At 26.5% G+C, this 21558-nt stretch overlaps 1 protein-coding gene across 4 annotated transcripts in view; it reads right to left on the minus strand.

Moving 5' to 3' along the window:
- LOC142324967 (astakine-like) overlaps nt 1–19960 on the minus strand; it is a 29598-nt gene extending 9638 nt beyond the window's left edge. For 2 of the 4 annotated variants that reach the window (XM_075366142.1, XM_075366138.1), the window contains exon 1: nt 14241–14400. The gene's annotated coding sequence lies outside the window, so the exon portion shown is untranslated. Of the gene's footprint in view, nt 1–14240; nt 14401–19412; nt 19638–19804 lie in introns of those variants that run through there. The other 2 variants (XM_075366141.1, XM_075366139.1) reach the window with 2 other exon arrangements.
- Nucleotides 19961–21558: the final 1598 nt, after the last annotated feature.

Raw genomic sequence — 21558 nt, forward strand, 5'->3', positions numbered from 1 at the left:
GCAAATATATATATATATATATATATATATATATATATATATATAATCTTTAAACATAATGGATTAAATTGAGTCTTCTTTTCTTTGATCTCATAAAGTTCAGTACAAATTAAAAGCCAGATCTGTCAATGGTGAAATTATAAGCATTATAAATAAATCAATATGATTAAATGTTGCATAAATCTTTCTCTTGCTCTTGTCTCTTATATGAGTTTAGTTCAGAACATTTTTAGTTCTTTCATTCCACAATATCTTTCCTCCACCTCTCTAATCAATAAATTGTTTCTACTGATTTATCTTGGTCTTTATCCCAAAATTTACCTCTGTTTCTTAAGCTATCTCTTTTTAGATTTAAATTTTTACTTTTTACTTCCTTGTACAAAATAAAGGAAGTATTGTGATTGCGAAAAATCTCAGTTTTCAGATTTCAATGGAAATATCCACTTTGACCATCCCTGAATCCATTTTGAATAATTTTGGCATGACTTCTGTACATACGTATGTATGTATCTCGCATAATTCAAAAATGATTAGCCGTAGTACGTTGAAATTTTGGATTTAGGATTGTTGTAAGATCTAGTTGTACACCTCTCCTTTTGATTGCAATCGACTGGATCAAAAGTGTTCAAAAAAGCTCAAAATCCAAAAAATTTGGATTTAAACTTTTTCTTAACTGCAGTAATAGCCCTCCTTGTGAGCTTTTCAACTATATATCATGGTACTTATTTTCATTGGTTCCAGAGTTATAGACAAACAAATTTTAATTAATGAAATATTTGGATCTTATAAGAGAAGGCATGTAAGTTTAAATCCGATTTCATTTCTTTTTTTTTTTAAATTTAAATATATTGATTTCTTAATAATTATTAACCTTTGAAAGTAAAAAAGTTTATAATAAATAGTTCAATAATAACTAAAAAAAAATGTGAAAAAATATCAGAAGTTATTAATGAAATAAAATTCTATGTACTTTTCATTTAAAAAAAAAGTGTATATGTGCTTTAATAGGCGTACAAGGAAGTCATGTGGTGTCCACATCAAGTTTTTATTTGTTATATTCATTCATAACATCAGTTTTGATGTTATTTCTTTTACCTTTCACTTTATGTTTAGTTACTATTCAAATAATTTCATTCCACACTTCTTTTGGATATTTATCTAATTTTTCTTATTTCAATTTTATATAGTTCTGGATTCTAAAACATGTATCTGTTTACTTAAGTTTCTTATTTTCTCAGAAAATAAAAAACAAGATTAAGAAATTTATTAAAATAAATGTTCAATGTTAACCTTTAACCAACAACTAATAAATATTATTACAAATTTAGAGATTTTATTTGCTGATAAATTATACATCAAAACTATATATTTTTTTGCTATTAATCATTTCTAGTATTTCCTACATGCTCAATTTTGATGCCTAATCCATAAGAAAGAAAAGTTTTATTGTTTTTACTTTCCTAGTTATATAATTTGTACAGTATACTCTACTGTACAATTAAATAGTTATATTGTTGTATACTATGTAAGGAAAGTTATTCTAGCCAGGTCAAATTTTGCATGTTGGGGTTTTTCAGATCTTGAGGTTCCACAATCTCATCTAACAAAACAAAAAAAAAATTAATTGAAGAATGTGAAAGTATGTATGTGTTTGTTAGCCTAATTATTTATTTAATATCTCCAGAATGAATGAAAAATTTGGCATAATGATTTCTGTAAATGGAACATTGGTACTACTTAATTTTGGATACATCAATCAAAGGGGCACAGAAATGTGGACTTTATAGGTTCTACATTTTACAATTTTTCTAAATCAATAAATTTTTTACATGATTTAATACTCAGGTAGTTTTCCGATTGTGTTTTGTTTCATTCAAACTTTCATAAAGGGGAGGAGGCAAAAAGTCCTTTATTTGTCATATCTGTACCCAAAGTCAAAGTGTTGTAGTGATGAGAAGATTACATTGTATTAGTATGTCACTTTTGGTCTTGAATTATGCAGAAGTGGGAGATAATAAACCTAATCTTTTTGTTTTTTCATCAGTTATTATTTTGATTAATGCCTTCAAACTAGATTAACAAATTTTTATTAAAGTTTTTATAATACTTTTTGAATGTGAGTCTTCATTAACGCCATTTAAGTTTGCTTATAACTGGTCAAGGAGGTGGGAAGATATGACCATCAGGAGTCATGTATTAGAAAATTTTATTCAGAAAATTTTTTAGATAATCCTTTACTAGTACACCTACATAAATTAATTTCCCTCTTACTTTTTTCTCATAAGTAACAGTTTGTAAAGAGACAGATTAAAGTGTAAGTTTAAAGACTTTTTTCAGTTTTTATCATTTTTTTTTAGAAAATAGGATATAAATAATTTTCCTCTGGTGGAGACAAGGCCAAAGGATACTTTTTCTTTTTCTGGCTATAAATATAATTTTAATTGAAAACCAAAACTAAACAACTTCTTCATTTCTTTACATCTTGTGATAATGTTTATTTAAATCTTAACATATTTACTACTTCTAATATCTTCAATTAACTCTTACATATTTTAATCTATTTTCTATTTCTTCATTTTCACCTTTTACTCTCCATACTTTTTTTAATTATGGAATAACTAATGCTGAGTAACTCTTAAATTATTGTTATATTTCTTCCACATTTTTTTAAAACCATTTCATATTTATTATCTTTTTTTTTAAAACCTATTTATTTTAAATAACATTAAATTCTTTAATTTACCAGATTTTTCTTATAACACTGTTCAAGTTTTCTGTATTTCAAAACTTGTATGTTTTTCTTTCCAAATTTTTTACTATCCCTATTTTTGTACCACCAAGTGCTGCACTCTATATGAATATCATTAATTAAATAATAGACTTTTTTCAGCATGAGAGGTCAGATACTTTTCTGTAGACGGCTTTTAATGATTTTATTTCTTTCTTCAACAACTTTATAAATAAATCTTTCTTAATTTTAATAGGCATAATTATTATGTACATAGTTTCAGAATAAGTAAGTGCACTTTTCCATGATAAATAAAAATAGCTACTCAAATATTTGCCTGAAAGGATCAAAGAAAACTGTAGAAAAATTTTGATCAGAACGTAACCATAAAATGTAAAATTAATAAATAAAAAAGAAGTAGTTATAATCATATTAATATTTCAAAATACATTACTTAAAATGATAATTGTACAAATATGTGAATGTAATAAAATAAATATTCACTTAACAGTAGAATAGTTTTAGTGCTGAATAAGAACTCTTTCTGCACATATTAAGCATGCATTAGAAAGTTCAGATTTTGTTTATTAAAATTCTAAAATTATATAATTTGAGGAGTGCAATTTTTAGTAATGTAATATTTTTTTAATTTTAAAAGAAATCTAAATTACTGTGTTTAAATTATTCAAATGATATAACAGATTTTTGGGTAATTTATTAGAATTGTAGGATAATGGTGCTCCTTCCTAAAGGCTCAAATTCCAATTTTTTGTAATGCAAAAATTTCTTTTTTATCATCTGATTTGATAGAACTGGCTATACAATATTATTTTTTTTTAATAAATGACTAATTTTTTACAGTATCTCATTTATAAAATAATATACTCGTAGATACACAGAGGGGGAAGATTTTTTTATTCACTATTAAATATACTATGTAAAATTTTCATAATGTTTTTATTTACTAATAAATATCAAATTTGACCTACTGGCTGATTATCATATAAATTAGATTATAATTTATCATTTTACTCTATTTAATTTCTAAACTAACAGGAATTAGATGCTGTTAGCTGCTAAATACCAGTTAATACTAATTATAATAGTTGAAAATCTTTATTTACATTAATTATAATATTTTGTTTTTTTTTTTTGTATTCAGTTATCAACATGATGAAATGTAATAATTTATTTTTATTATTATTTTAATTTCTTGAAACTTGGTTTCTATTTACTGGCTATGAAATTGCAATAAAGGAATATTAAACAAATGTACTCATATTTTGAAATAGATAACAGAGCATTCCAGATTCAAAATATGATTCATTGTTACTCTCTTTCTATCTAACTGATCCTCTTCATTTAGTGAGAAAATAATGGATGTGTTTTTGATGATACAAACATCAGGTTTTAGAATAAATCAGCTATTGGCTTAATCGAGCAAGGCTGAGAATTGATTAAATCAATGTTATCTTTTCAGCAGATTGAAATTTGAAGAAAAATTACTTATTCTCTTACAACTAGTTATAAAAATAATCTAATATATGCAGTAAGTTACATTCACTAGGTTCATTCATTTATTCATTCACTAAGTTTAGCTAATATTTTTTTATTAAGTCATGTCTGAAAAAAAGGGAGATGATGCTATTTATAATTATTTTGGACTAATTCAATCCATATAAATGATTTTTCCATATCTGTAGATTTGCAGTAAAAATTAACCTATTTATAGTATATGTTTGTTGCAGAAACGAACCACAAGAACAGTTTTGGGAGTAAGGCCTCACATTCATTCTGGGTATAATTAAGTAAATTATTAATTATATCTACTTATTCCTTTTAATGTACTGTTATTTACAGTAAGTAAACTGAAATATATAACAAAAAAACCAAAAAAAAACCCAAAAAACCAGTATTTGTATTTAAAACATTGTAGGATTTTAAGTACATGTTCCTTTCAGTTTCAGTGTTAACTAGTGTGACTTATTATCAAGTAATATTATAAATTCATGGAGTCAAAAAATCTTTTTCCAAAACCCTATACTGTGTGGGAAAAATGCAAAGTTTGATTGAATTCAAACTCATAACCTCCTGGATTAAAGTCAGAGATGCTACCACTCCACCAAAGAGCTTGTCAAATTAGCATTAAGTGTAGGTTACTTATGATAATGCTACTAAATATTGTAAATTTTAATTCAAGACAAGATTTTGACTACTGATTCTAGAAAAAATTTATCTGTGATTATATTTTTAAAAAAAGTAATAAAAATACTGTATGAAATAAAATTATTATTACTACTATTAAAAATTAAACTAATTTCATTAGTTAATGGTTTTAAGTTTTAGATATAAAATCAAATACACGTCATATGTTTTTAGATTTTGTAACTGTAAGGTTAAGAAAATAATTGTAGTAGATACTCAAATGTCTCCATTAGTCGAACAGTTAGTAAGGTAAAGGAAAAGAATAAAAATAAGTTTAGTTTAACAAGTGGAAATTTTCCTGCAATGTTTAAATTTGACCACAACCAAAACTAAAATACATTTTATCAGCAATTGTATGAAAACATTCAGTACATTTACATAAATGTAACTCAATGAATGGTTTTAAAAAGCAACCTTGCTTTACATTAATTTTTTCACAGAGTGTGTACTGAAATAATTAAGTAATATTATAAATTATTTATTTAGATGATTAATAGTGAAGAAATTCCCATAAAAATAGATGCATAGCCATCTAGGCCTATATTAAATGTAGAAGAGAAGAAAAATATATTAATTATATGAGGGGACATAGCACTCACATTAATTATAAACTAATTAATTAATATACTCACATTATTATTAATTAATTATTTGAATTATATTAACAGGAGAAGGGGAAAATAATATGAAAATTTTCAGCCAAACATAATACAGCCAAAAATATCATAATATCATACTCCAAATTATAACAATAGTTTTCAGCATTTCAATGTAGGTAGGTATTAATTTGTTTTTGTGTTCAGTCATATGAATGGTTTGATGCAGCATTCCAAGATTCCCTGTATAGTACCAGTTGTTTCTTTTCGGTATATCCCCTACATCCTACATCCCTAACAATTTGTTGTACATATTCCAAACGTTTTACCTGCCTGCACAATTTTTCCCTTCTACCTGTCCCTCCAATATTAAAGCGACTATTCCAGGATCCCTTAATATGTGAAGTCTGTCTCTTCTTGTAACTATATTTTTCCAAATGCTTCTTTCTTCATCAATTTGCTGCAATACTTCTTCATTTGTCACTTTTTCCACCCATCTGATTTTTAATATTCTCCTATAGCCCACATTTCAAAAGCTTCTAATATTTTCTTCTAAGGTACTCCGATCGTCCAAGTTTCACTTCCATATAAAGTTATACTCCAAATGTATACTTTCAAAAATGTTTTCTTGATGTTAAATTAATTTTTGATGTAAACATATTATATTTCTGAATGAAGGCTCGTTTCTCCTGTGCTATTCAGCACTTTATATCGCTCCTGCTTCATCCATCTTTAGTAATTCTACTTCCCAAATAACAAAATTCTTCTACCTCCATAACTTTTCTCTTACTATTTTTGTATTCAGTGGTTCACTGCATTATTTCTACATCATTTCATTACTTTCGTTTTATTCTTGTTTATTTTAATGTGATAGTTCTTGTGTAGGACATCATTCATGCTGTTCATTGTTTCTTCTAAATCTTTTTTACCTCAGCTATAATTACTATATCATCAGCAAAATGTAGTATCTATGTCTTTTCACCTTGTACTGTTACTCTGGATCTAAATTGTTCTTTAACATCATTAACTGCTAGTTCTATGCAAAGATTAAAAAGTAACAGCGATAAGGAGGAACATTCTTGTCAAACTCCTTTCTTTATTACTGTTTCTTTCTTATGTTCTTCGATTATTACTGCTGCAGTTTGGTTCCTGTAAGTGTTAGCAATTTTTGTTCTATCTCTATACTTAAACCCTAAATTTTTTAAAATGTTGAACATTTTATTCCAGTCTACGTTATCAAATACCTTTTCAAAGTCTATAAATACCAAGTATGTCAGTTTGTTTTTCTTTAATCTTCCTTCTACTATTAATGTGAGTGCTAAAACTTCCCTTGTCCCTATGCTTTTCCTGAAACCAAATTGGTCTTCTCCTAACACTTCTTCCATTCTCCTCTCAATTCTTCTGTATAGAATTCTAATTAAGATTTTTAATGCATGACTAGTTAAGCTAATTGTTCTGTATTCTTCACATTTATCTGCTCCTGCTTTTTATGGTATCTTGACAATAACACTTTTTTTGAAGTCTGATAGAACTTCCCCTTTTTCCTAAATATTACACACCAGTTTGTAAAATCTATCTATCGCTTTCTCACCTGCACTGCGCAGTAATTCTGCAGGTATACTGTCTATCCCAGCAGCCTTTCTGCCATTCAAATCTTTTAATGCTCTGTTAAATTCAGATCTCAGTATTGTATCTCCCTTTTCATCCTCTTCGACTTCCTCTTTTTCTTCTATAAAACCAGTTTCTAATTCATTTCCTCTATATAACTCTTCAATATATTCCACCCACCTATCAACCTTTTCTTTTGTACTATCCACCTATCAACCTTTTTTCATATTATAAATCAGTGTACCATCTTTGTTTAACACATTATTCGATTTTAATTTATGTTCAACAAAATTCTCCTTAACTTTCCCTTATGCTCTGTCTATTTTACCAATAATCATTTCTTTTTCTACTTCTGAACACTATTCTTTAATACACTCTTCTTTCGCTTATTTGCACTTCCTGTTTATAGTATTTCTTAATTGTCGATAGTTCCTTTTACTTTCTTTATCACTAGCAATTTTATATATTCTACGTTCATCCATCAACTGCAATATATCGTCTGAAATCCAAGGTTTTCTACCAGTACTATTTGTTCCGCCTAAGTTCACTTCTGCTGATTTAAGAATTTCATTTTTAACATTCTCCCATTCTTCTTCTAGATTTTCTACCTTGTGTTTTTTACTCAGACCTCTTGCGATGTCCTTCTCAAAAATCCTCTTTACCTCCTCTTCCTCAAGCTTTTCTAAATTCCACCGATTCATCTGACACCTTTCTTCAGGTATTTAAACCCCAATCTAAATATCATTATCACTAAATGGTTACTATCAATGTCTGCTCCAGGATAAGCTTTGCAGTCTACGAGTTTATTTCTAAATATTTGTTTAACCATAATATAATCTTATATCTTGCACTATCACCTGGCTTTTTCCATGTACATGATGTACGATGTATATGATTTGTAATGTAATTTTTAAACTGGGTGTTGGCAATTTACCTTCTTTCATTACTTTTTCTCAGTCCATATTAACCCACAATATTTCCTTCCTTGCCTTTTCCAATATTTGCATTCCAATCTCCAACTATTATTAAATTTTCATCCACTTTTATATGTTTTTCATAAACTTTTTCGTATACACACTTTACTTCATCATCATCATGGGCACTTGTACTAATGTAGATGTTAACAATCGTTGTTGGCTTAGGTTTTTATTTTATCATTATTACAATGATTCTATCACTATGCTTTTTTAAATACTCTACTCTCTTCCTGATCTTCTTGTTCATTATGAAACCTACTCCTGCCTGCTCTTTATTTAAAGCTGAGTTAATTATTCTAAAATCTCGTAACCAAAAGTAGTTTTCTTCTAACTATTGAACGTCGCTAATTCCTATTACATCTACATTTAACCTATCCACTTCCCTCTATAAGTTTTCTAACCTACCAACATTTTTAGACTTCAATCATTCCATGTTCCAACTCGCAGAATGTTATTTTTTAATTTCCTGGTTACCTCTTCCTTAGTAGTCCCCACCCAGAGATCCAAATGGGAGACGTTTATCTCCAGAATATTTTACCAAGGAAGGTGCTTCCATCTTTGTTACATGAAAATGCAGGGAGCTACATTTTCTTGGAAAAAAACAGCTGTAGTTTTCCATTGCTTTCAGCTGCATATTATTCAGAAGATTAAGTGACGTTAATACGGCCGTTTAAGTCCTCCTGACCTACACCCTTAACAGCTATTGAAAAAATTGCTGCCTTCTTTCAGAAATCATTTCTTACTCTGATTCTCAACAGATACCTCTATGATATGGTTGCACCTTCAGTTCAGCTACTCTGTTTCACTGAGCACTGAAACCCCTCACCATCAGCAAGGTCTCATGGTTCATAGAGGCAGATATATTTAGTGTTTTATTTTAATCACTCCAGGTGATTTTCTTGTAAACTACACAAAATACAAAAAAAATTACCTAAATAAAGGTTACTCAGATTGGAGGATGATAGCTCATGGTAACCTTGGATTTGACTTTGAACTAGACCTTATTTCAAGGTTAACACAATTTTTTCAAATGTAATGATTTATTTTTGACCACGTCAATGAAAAGAGCAGAAAATTTTACATTGAAATATGTGGTTACACATATAAACTAGAATATATGAACGTTTTTTGATCATATCATACCACCACCTTTTTAGAATAGGGGCTAACTGTAAAAGATAGTGTTGTACGGGTGATAGTGTTATATCAGTTACACGGAGATCATACAATATTCCTGCAATATTTATATTCTAGGCCATTTATTTCGCAAACTATGGGAAATAGCATAAAAATGACTTTAGAGGGTTAATAGGAAGGGGATATCCGACGGTGATCTTGAACATGACCTTGAGGTCCCCTTTGAAGGTCTTACTTGAATTTTATCATGGTGTTTTATGATTATGTTTAATTTTTTCCAGCTTCTTTAAGTTCATGGGGCAATTAAAATGTTATGTTCAATATATACACAATATATATTTTTTTATTTTATACATGTTACATTTTTTTTTAAAGATTGCAAGTAATATTATATAAATCAACAATTAATATAATCCACCTTACCAGCATGTTAATATATACTCAAGATCTTTCGGCTTACTTGAAAGCCATCATCAAGAGATAAAATTATTGCATCAAAGTAAATGTTTAAAAAAATCATAGTTAAAATCTTTAAACTTTTGACTTTGATGCAATAACTTTATCTCCTGATGATGGCTTCAAGTAAGTTTAAAGATCTTGAGTACATATTAATGTGGTGGTAAGGAGAATTACATTAATTGTTAATTTATATATTTAACATATCAGCGATACCATGTTTGAGAAATTAAGTAATATTATCTTCAGATTAAGATTTGATTAAATTTACTTTAAAATACTGTAACATGTCATTTATTATGCCCTGAATTAATTTTTCATTATTTATTTTTAATTACTACTGTATAAAATTATTGCAGGCTGGTAACAGATTACATAAGAAGAGGCTTTAGGTTATCTGAATGATATGATACAAGTTGCTTCTGAAGATAGGTAGTTGTGGAGTAGTGAAAAAGAATTAATTAGGAGAGATGTAAAGTTGTTTCCTGTTGCTTTCTGTATTAAGCTAAATGATAGTGAATGGCAATAGTAAAAATTAATAAATATTAACTAAATATTAAACAATAATTACCTATTAATGTATTGACTCTCTTCAGTAGATTCTGGAGAAAATACTATTGAAGAAATAAATTCTTTCTCTTTTACACTATTTGATCTAGATTTTCTTATGGATGTGATGTAAATGAGAAAGTGCCTATTAGTATGAGAAAAGCATATTCAGAATTCTCTCTCTGATATTAATAATATACATGATATAAACTTGTCTTACAATAAATGTAAGGAAAAGGTCATAATTTGAGTGTCATCTGCATTTTGGTGGGGTTGGCAAATTGATGTTCAACAGTATTATATTTCACTAACTGAAGAGGGCAAGAAGAAGGAAACCAATCACTCTACACTTTATGTAGTAAGCATATAAAAGTGTAGAGTGCTTGGGAAAGGCTATGTCATTTTCAGAAATGATTACTATCATGATTATATATGACCTGTCACGTACGATCATGATAGTTTTGGCAGTTAACAAATAAAACAAAAAAAAAATATATATATATATATATATATATATATATAAATATTAAAATTATTAAAGTGATAAATTATTGTATTAGTACTTCTTTAAACAGTTTGCTTTTACACTCATTTCAAATAAGTTATAAACTGCATTTCTTACAACCTGATGGTTTCAATATGAATGGAACATTTGAGGAAGTAGTATCCTGAAAATTAAAGATTAGAATAACGATTAAATTTCAGTAAACCAACTCAAAATTTAACCGGTTCCTATAAATCATTGAATTTAAATAATGTTGGATACCTCTCTCCGGTAAGTTGTTTACATTTAATAATATTAATGACATTATCTTAGTTAAATTTAAAATAAACAAATTTTGTAAATGTATTGGTATTCTAACACATAGTTTTGTTATAAAACATAGTTTGTTATAGTTTTGCCAAGTACTATAACAATTTGGCAAAAACTATAACAAATTATCTTACTGAATTAAATAGAAGCACATTTTTTTAAAATAACTTATCCTTTTACCTTTTTAACCTCATATATTTTATGATAAATAATGTATTTTTTTGTGGATTCTGCAATGTAGTATGTATTCATTTATGTAATAATTATTACCTATTACTAATAAGTCCATAAATAATGTATAAGTGTGCGTTTATGAGTTGGTAAATTAAGCATTCTAGTTCATCACAATAAAGTTATTTCAATATTTCTTTATCAGATTTTCCTTCAATGCAATAAATATTTTCCATAATTAATATTTTCTCCATAATATATAAATATTATACATAATCAACCTAAATATTAATCTAAAAAAATCCTCTTTCATCATCATGTTACTGAAAAAAAAAGTGTTTTACAAAACACTTCAATCTAGAAAAATCCTCAAAAAGAAACATCATCCTCAAAATTTTGGTTGCATCATCTAACTTCTATAATAAAGTACTTACTTATCTTGTAATTATTTAATGCTTTGATTATTTTTTCTGCTGCAATCTGTCAGCAAACAATGAGAACTCAGAATTTTTATATCTTATAAAAAAAATAGGTAACATTTTTATTTTTGATATTTTTATCATAAGAAACACTATTAATAGTGCAATGAGCAATGCAATCATCACTCATACTTGATAATAAAAAATATATGTGATTTTATGAGAAAAATATTAAAATATTTTATTTGGTTGAGTTGGAATCTATGAACTCTCTCAGCCTCTGTACATATGAGGGTGTGTGTGTGTGTTATATGTGAATATGCGCCCACTAACAATTAATTATAATATGTTTGTGTTTTTATAATAATTATTAAAAAAAATTAAATGTTACAAGACAAAAATATTATCAACAACATAAGACGCAGTTACTTGTTGTTTGAGTTTATGACCCAAAACTAATGAGGTCATTAGAACGTTAATACATTATTTCAATAGGATAAAATTAATAAAATTGTAATGAAATGAATGAAATACAAAATTATAAAAGTTAACTAATAAATTTATTAGTTCAAAAAGTTATTATATTACAGTAATTTAAATTTATAACTAAAATTTTAATGAAAAATTAAGAAAAAATAAAAAATAAATTTATTTTTTCTGTTTGACAATTACTGGCTGATGCCCGAGTACATTGCATTCCTGGTTTTATGTAATGAGTAATAATTCTTTTTTGGGTAAAAATTTCAAGTTTAACTAACATTAAAACTCAGTTCCTTCTGGGTAAAATATGGTAATCACTCTGCTATGGAAGTTGGTACAGTGAAATTTTTTTACAGTTTAAAATTTACATTAATTTTTTATAATATTAAAAAAATGTTTAATAACTTTTAACTTATGGGTAAATTTAACTTTCAGAACATTTTTTGTGAACTAATTATGCAGCTCCATTGCAGAGTTATCACTGATAACTTTAATTCAAAAACCGTTTTTGTATATGCTGTATTTATTAATTTCATAAAATGTTCCATAACAGCACTGAAGTATAAATATATTACTTTAATATTACTTTTATAAAAGATATAAGCTTTACAAGTGATCCTTTCACTCTGTTTATCACAAGGACTGCCCGTCACAATGAATATCATTATTGTCAGAGAAAACAGTTCTAAATAATGCTGCATGTATCTCAGAAAATTTCATCATCAAAACCATAAGAAAGACTGAAGCGGATATTAAGTACAAATAAATGTACTCCTTTACTTAAGAAAAATGAATTATATCCACTTAATATACTGTCTTCACTAAGTAAGAAATAATATCATGTAATATTTATATTTCATGTAAATTTAAATTTTACCAGACCAAGGTGTATTATAAATCCACTTTTCCAATATTCAAACTAATCAAATCTTCCTTTTCACAAATTGTCTTTCACTCTGAATAAAATAAATCTTATTTTTCAGTTTCCGTAGCTAATTTTTTGTATTACTAATTAATTGTAATTAATTTTATTTCCATTTATTTATTTTATATCACTTTTATTAACTGTAACAACTATTAAGATTATTAATATTAAATAGATTATTAATAAGTAACATTAATTTATACTTTCTTCAGCTACTAACCTGCTTATGCCCATTAATTATATCTTCCTTTCTTTTAATATTTTTTATTACAATATTAGTTAAAGTATTAATAACTGTTTAAGACCTCATAACGCCGAAAATAATTCGAAAATCATCTAGGGTACAAACATATTTCTAATAATTCAGTACTAAAAATAAGATTTCAAATATCAATTTTTTATATTGATTACTTATACTTGTGCCATCTCTTCATGCCAAAACAGGCACGTCCTCATGCGATAAAGTATTTAAATTTACTTGGTATGTTATACCTGACAAAAAAACATACTTCGAAATTTTTAATTAAAAAATAAATTTCCGAAATTATATATTTCAAAAATAAAGAATATTTTTTGTTTCAAAATATTTAAATACTAATCTTCCTTAAATTAAACATACAGTTATATGTTATAAAAGACAAGGTGTGTACCATTTCGAAAAATGGAAACTATCAAAATCCGAAGTTAAATTAAAAAAAAAAAATCAGTAAGGAAAAATCTGCAAAGAAAACTTGTTTCTTGTATTAAAAATATTATATAATGTACTAAGAATTTAATTATTATTTTAATTTAAACTTTAAAAAAAGTCACTTCTTAGAATAATTTTATTAAAACTGTTCAAACTGCAAACTGTTTGTTGCATCTGTACAAAATCACGATTCTTTTCGGATTTAATTAATTTTAAAAGTAATTGTAATAATGCATAACTTAATATCTATACAAAAAATAGATGTTTGCATTTCATTTTATTTTTTTTTCCAGGAATCAAAACCACATTATATGTTTTTAAAATAAGTATTTAATGTTTATTTTTAAAAGTTGAGAGCAATTAAATTGTTACGCTAATGAAATACATTATTGAGGATTTAAAATAAAGACTATTTTTTTTCAGTCACGTAAGGTTTATTCCGATCGGAAAATAATGATTTAAATTAAAATTATTGTTATGTACTTACAATGATTGTTGTAAATAAATGAGAAGATAATTAAACAATATAACTGCTAAGACTGCATAAACGTTATTAACAATCTATCTAACTGAACAATTGAGAATTAATAACTTAAGTACGACGATACAAGTTTTGTTGATGAATAATGTTTAACATCTGAATTGCAGCGCTATCTATGTAAATGAAAATTAATAGGACGCCGACTTTCGTAGTATTCATTGATTTTTTTTTAAACTACTTAAAAACTAATTTTCCTCTCCAGTAATGTTGAAAATTATTACCTTCTTAACTTTATTTATTTTGGTATTTATTTATTTTCTTAATAAAACAAAAATATTTTAAAACGTTTCATAACGATTTTTACTTTTGTGACATCATATATTTAGAGCTACGCTACAAGAAGAAAAGTACGGTAATCATTCAAAGAATGGGGATAGGTTTTTTGCATTCCTCGACGTTTTATGATCCAGGAACCCCAAAAAACAAAAGTGGGGGGAATTCGAACGTACTATATATGTACGTGTGTTGGCGTGTTTGAAGCATAATAAGTTTTGACTGGATAAACCGATTTTAATGAAATCTTGTGCAGAGACTTGTAACTATGTAGTCATTTGCTAGTAAAATTTTGGGGTTAATACTTCTAGAGGGTGAGGTAGATAGTTTTCTGGGTTCAATTTTCTCAACATATTGCGAACGTAACCCCACTTTATGAGTACTTACGTGCATACTATTCGTACCATTTAAAAAAAAAACAATAATTGCCCCAAAATTCAACCTTTCCCCAAAAATCGGAAAATCTATCATTTTATTTACTGCATATTTTTTAACCATATGTTTTATGTCTTCCTAGGCGTAGTAGTAGTGCAAGTAAAAAAAAAAAAAAATCAATAATACTTTGGGGGCAATATTAAGGGTAGGGGAAATTTAAATATATGGATTTTTAAATTTGTTTAAAATTTTGTTTGATTTTAAGTTTTTGAAACTTTGAGGTTAAATTAATGTTAACACGGCACTGTTGGTATTTTATGTATAAAATATAAATAATGAAGGTTCAGCTTACCAACAATATAAAATGTTAAAACTTATCCAAGCGCTTTTGGATCTTCATCCATCCTCAGGAATAACCACATGATTAAATATAATTTTGTTTTACAACATACATTTAAAATGAAATAAAATAAAATAACCAGAATTTTATATTTATAACAATTTTAATACATGACGATCAATTGTTATGGATATAAAATTTTGGTTATTTTATTTCATTTGAAATGTATGTTATAAAAAAAAAATATATTTAATCATACGGATATCCCTGAGGATGGATGAAGATCCGAAAGCGCTTGGACAAGTTTTAACATTTTATATTGTTGGTAAGTTGAACCTTCATTATTTAGATTTCAAATAAACTTTTAATTAAAATGTTATGATAAAATTTAATCATAATTCACCACCATCACCGAAAAAAAAATTTACGTTACTTTTTATTGGTTGTACATTTTTTAGTAAAAAATTTTTTTTTACCTTCTTCTATAGAAAACGTAGAAAAATCAAAAAAACTTTCTTGGAAGGTGATTTTGGATTTTTGGGGAAGCAGAGAAAAATTTAAAAGTAACCGATTTTCTGAATTTTTTAAACTTTGTTTGATTTATTTAAATATATAATAATAATTTTACATAAAATCTCACCATAAATTACACTATAAAAAAAAAATCTGATGCGGACGCACATGACTTCCTTGTACGCCTATTAAATTACATATACACATTATTTTAAAATTAAAGGTACATGGAATTTTATTTCATTAATAACTTCTGATATTTTTTTATTGTTATTGAATTATTATTTATCTTAAATTTATTAATAATTCATATACTTAAACTAAAAAAAAAAAAAGGTTAAAAAAAGAGATGATGTCTGGTTCGAACCGATGTGCCCTTGTAAGATCCAAATATTTCATTAATTAAAGTTTCATTTGGCTATAACTCTGGGACCAATGAAAATAAGTACCACTTATTATATATATCGTCGAAAAGCTCTCAATGAAGACAGTTAAGAAAAAGTTCATAATCCAAATTTTTTGATTTTGGTCTCTTTTGGACACTTTTGGTCCAGCAGATTGCAATGAAAAGGGGAGCTGCACAACTAGATATTACGACAGTCCTAAATCCAAAATTTCAACATCCTACAGTTAATCGTTTTTGCGTTATGAAACGCAAAACTAGTCAAAACGGATTCAGGGATGGTCAAAATGGATATTTCCGTTAAAATCTGGTAACCAAAATTTCTCACGTTTACAATACTCGTACAAGGAAGTAAAGAATTGGTACAGAAATTTACAACAAGGAAATAATTCATCTTCCATACTGTTTTTTGTAACAATTATATTTAAAAAAATTAAACTGAAAATTATAAAATTAATAAATTTATGAAAAATAATAATTAAAAAATTTCCCAAAAGGTTTTTTATTTAACTTTTTTTGAATCGGCGCCAGTGATTTATTGATAATATTGTTAAGATAGTGTCATATTCTAAAAGCTGAAATTTAAAGAACTGAAAATACATTATTTTTCAACATTTTGGAGGTTTATTCGTGAATTTTGATTGTATTTATTTTTTATATTAATATACAGCGTGTACCTAAAATGATGGGCTGGCTAAATATTTTAGAATTCTACATGTTAAAATGACCTATAAATCCTTTTTACAGTCATAGAATAATGACTTCTTTGTATGCCTATTATATTACACATACACATTTTTTTTAAATGAAAAGTACAAAACATTTTATTTCATTAATAAATTCTGATATTTTCTGTATTTTTAATGTTATTATTGAATTATTTACTATAATTTTTTTTTTTACAATCAGAGGTTAATCATTATTAATAAATCAATATATTTAAATTAAAAAAAAAAAAAGTTAAAAAAAAGGAAATGAAGTCTGATTTGTGTCTTTTCCTTCTAGGATTCAAATATTTTATTAATTAGAATTTTATTTGGCTACACCTTTGGAACCTATGAAAGTAAGTACGACATGATGTATCATTGAAAAGCTCTCAATAAGGGCTTATTACTTCAGTTAAGGAAAAGTCCAAAATCCAGATTTTTTTTTGAATTTTGAGCTTTTTTGGATACTTTTGGTCAGGTCGATTGCAATTAAAAGGGGAGGCGCACAATTGCTCATAGTTCAAAAATGAAATATAAGGTTCCAATGTCTTTATGATATGCTTAGAAGATTCTCATTAAAACAACAGTCCTAAACCCAAAATTTCAACATCCTATGGCTAATCGTTTTTGAGTTATGCGAGATACATACGTACGTATATACGTACAAACTTCGGGCCGAAAGTAGTCAAAATGAATTCAGGGATGGTCAAAATGGATATTTCCGTTGAAATTTTAAAATCTAGATTTTTGGCGATCACAATATTTCCTTTACTTCGTACAAGGAAGTAAAAACACCTTAAATAACTATATTTTGAGGTACTTTTTTCACAAAAATGTATAAAAAAGAGATTGTGTATCATTTAGAAAAATGGGAATTAGATAACACCGAAGTCAAATTAAAAAGAAAACAAAATTAAAATGTGATTGAAATAAGATGAAATGGATACAAACCAATCTTAATATTTTTAACGGAAAAATTTCTCACTAAATCACTGTTTCTAATTTCCGTTTTTCTTAAACAGAAATCTGAAATTGGTATGAAGAATTTTAAGAAAAGTAAGCAAATATTATTTTAGTAATCGACTTGATGAAACTTCATCATAACAAAAAGAAAATAAAAACAAAAAATGGTTTTTGATTTTCCAAAATTAATTTAAAAATGTCAGCTGTTTCGATACATACCTTCTTATTATTATTTTATTATCTATTATTATTCTTATTATAATAATAAAAATTATTATTCTTCAGATATTATCCTGTTAAAAATATCTGAAAAAGTCTATTTTTACCGAAACGGCTGCCATATTTAAAAAATTAATTTTGTGAAAATAAGTAAATGATTTCTTGTTTTTCTTCTTTTTTTTGTTGTAAAGATTACTTTTTTTAATTATCCCTGACGCATTAAATTAAATACTGGTTAACAAGGGTTACCTAGTCCAAAAGAGCTTAAAACATGAAATCTGATACAAGATGTTCCTCTTTGGTAATAGGCTATCGCTAAGAAGATGCTTCTCCTCTCACCCATAAACGGAAGGGGGAAAGAAGTGTAAATCACTGGTTAAAACTTGTGTATCTTGTTCCAGTTCACTGAAATTTATGAAGAAGTTTTACTCGAACAGTATTATTGTAACACTAGTTGGAATTTAGGAATTTCATTAAAATCTTTCTATTATAATCGCAATTAAATTGGTATTCACTATTATACTTATATTTTCCAAACATATTGGAACAGATGATTGGAATTCAACACAAATGATAAATTTACACATTCTATCAAAAAGAATCACGGATCTTTCCTTTTAAAGTACCCTTATAAGAATAGCGATGAATTATGGGTAGATTTCGTAGTTACGAGTCTAATTGTGATCGATGGTACAAATCAATTCTGAAAAAGTTTTAACAGTATTTTAAAATGTAGGTTTTTTAATTACACTTAAGGTAATTAACCTTAAATAGAATAAGTACAGAGTTCCTAATATCCGTGATGTTTATAACACGGTGAATAGAAAATAATAACTGGCGACAGAAACTATTTATCAAATTCTGTCAAAATATATTTCGGGAATTCCGTTTAAAACATCGTTAAGAAGTTGAAAGCTGTTAACGATAGTGTTTAATATTTGCGGTTTATATTTCGAAAGTACTGGAAAAACATAATTCTTAAAAAAAATGTACTGCTAAGATACTGAATCTATCAATTATTCGATTCAAAATATCCGCATTCAATTATTCATCACTTATTCTTCCCCTTTTAGAATAATTAAAAAGCTGAAATTTTATATAATTTATTTTTAACTCAAAAGTTAATTTGATTAACAGTTCTTGTCAGTATTAAAGAGAGCTTTAAAATTCAGAATTTTCTCCTCCGAAGAACGGGTACGAAGTTCTTGCTTGTAATATATATGATATGTAAATAAAGAAAATTAATTAAATAATACATAAATTAAATCGAAGTATAAGATTAAGATTAAAAAATATGAAAATGGAAGTTATTATATATTACTTACTTGTTATATCAGACGATTACTGAATATTAGGTTGATTACGAAACAAAGTCAAAACCAAATACGCATTTTTATACTTCATTAAGTCAACGCTTTTTATAAATATTTTGATACGTTTTAATTTTTCAACCAAGAATCAAGGCTAGAATTTGATATTAAATAAAAAATTGAAAAGAAAATGATTTTAACTTAATAAAAAATACTGTTTTGTCTCAATTCTTTACTTCCTTTGAAGGAAAACTTGTTTGGTATAAATGAGTATTAATTATGTGAATACAAATACTACGTTGTTTATATACAATTTAATAATTAAAAAAGAAAAAACTAATGTAATAAAAAAAAACAAAACAACTTTTTTTTTAATTAAAAATGTAAAGGAAAATAATATAACTTACCGTGCTAATACGAATGTGTGATGTTCACTGATATATAAATGAATAAATAAATAACGAAGTAAAATAAATTACCTCCACGAACATTGAGCATTAACAAAACATCTACTAGTACAATAAATAATAAAACACAAAAAAAATAATAAAGTGGTAATTATAGTGTGTTTGTGAGTGTAATAACGCGCGTGCTTGTACTCGGGTAGAGTTTAGATGCTTGTCAAGGTTAAATGATTCACGGTCATTATCAGTAATTTCTCACGCTTCTTCTAGGGATTTTCCTTAACTTTAATTGCTATGAATTTATTTTGTATGTGTAAGAGCGCGCGATCATATTTTTGTAAATCATTTATTTATTAATTAATAAATAATATTTATTTATTAAATAATGAAATAATTACAGACAAATAACATCGAAAAAAATGATATTGCATTTATATTATAATTCCAATAGATTATATTAAAAATTATTTATTTTATTGTAAAGAACAATGTAGTAAATTATTAAGTTATAATATAGAGAATTATCATTTATAAAAATCTTCAACTCTTTTCTGCCAAGCTATTGAAGTTGGATGTAAACAAATTTTACTTATGTTTATTGTAAAATACTTTTTTATTTTAATCACCTCTACAAATAAATTATATTTACCATGTACGTCGATTATGTTTTGCTAATTAATTTTTTTAAAAACTTTGTAAATTTTTATTTATTTTTTTCTCTCCCCTTCATCTTACAAAAATATTTTTATAGCTGAATCAATCAAGAACAGTGAGTCAGGGTTAATTTACTGATAAATTACTGCGCAGAGATATTACGACTGATGCTAGTTGTAGTGACAATGTAAAATTTTGCTTAAAATCAAAAGTGGGCGGGGTCTGAGCAGTAGTCTCTTTTGTTTCTGGTTAATGATATTCTCCATTCATTATAGAATAGTCTGCTGTTATCCACTTTCCACACCCTGGCAAGTAGAAAACTGCTCGTCTATAAATACCTATATTTTAAGATAAATTTAAAAAACTGTAATTCTGTAAAGCTATATATGAAATTGAATAAAAAATAAGAAGCATTCTTCTCTTCTCTTGCTTGAACTAATATAAAATTCACTTGTTCTCAGAACCTTATTCAATCTGTGCACTCTTTTAATGGGTTTTAATTCTGCGTCCTGATAATGGTACAGTCTGGTTTGTGTTCATTTAGATGATCAAAGAGCAGAGGATAAATAAGTTGAAACTGTTCTAACATAATGAAAAGCAGGAAAAGATTCATCAGACTATTTCACTGATTCTGTATAAATATGATAAAGATTATTATATTACTTTCTGTTAAGATTTATCATAGTATACTTTCTTAACAGTTCTGTATCTATTAAATATTATTCATCAGTGAAATACCTATTACATCACCTTAAAGAAGAGCATCCTATTCTCTAAATATGCTGGTTAAAGTTTACTGCACACATTAAAATGCTGTGATTAGTGATAATATCGTTAAAGTGCCAAATTGTAAACTAATTTTTAGGTACTACAAACGACTCTAGTATTGTCCTCCAACCTTAATGGAAAAGAGTTGTTATGAAAATGTCTGGTTCTATATACAACTTTTTTTTTTCAACATTTTTTTTTTATTTTGTAAAAAATTTGTTACAACATTTTTTTAACCTTATAAAATAAATAAAACTTTACAATATTAATTAATATAAATAAACATACTGTTGAAGCTGCCAGCAGAAGAAAATCCTGAATGCTGGCAGTGAGTC

This window comes from Lycorma delicatula, chromosome 5 (assembly GCF_047948215.1).
Source record: "Lycorma delicatula isolate Av1 chromosome 5, ASM4794821v1, whole genome shotgun sequence".
NCBI lineage: Eukaryota > Metazoa > Arthropoda > Insecta > Hemiptera > Fulgoridae > Lycorma > Lycorma delicatula.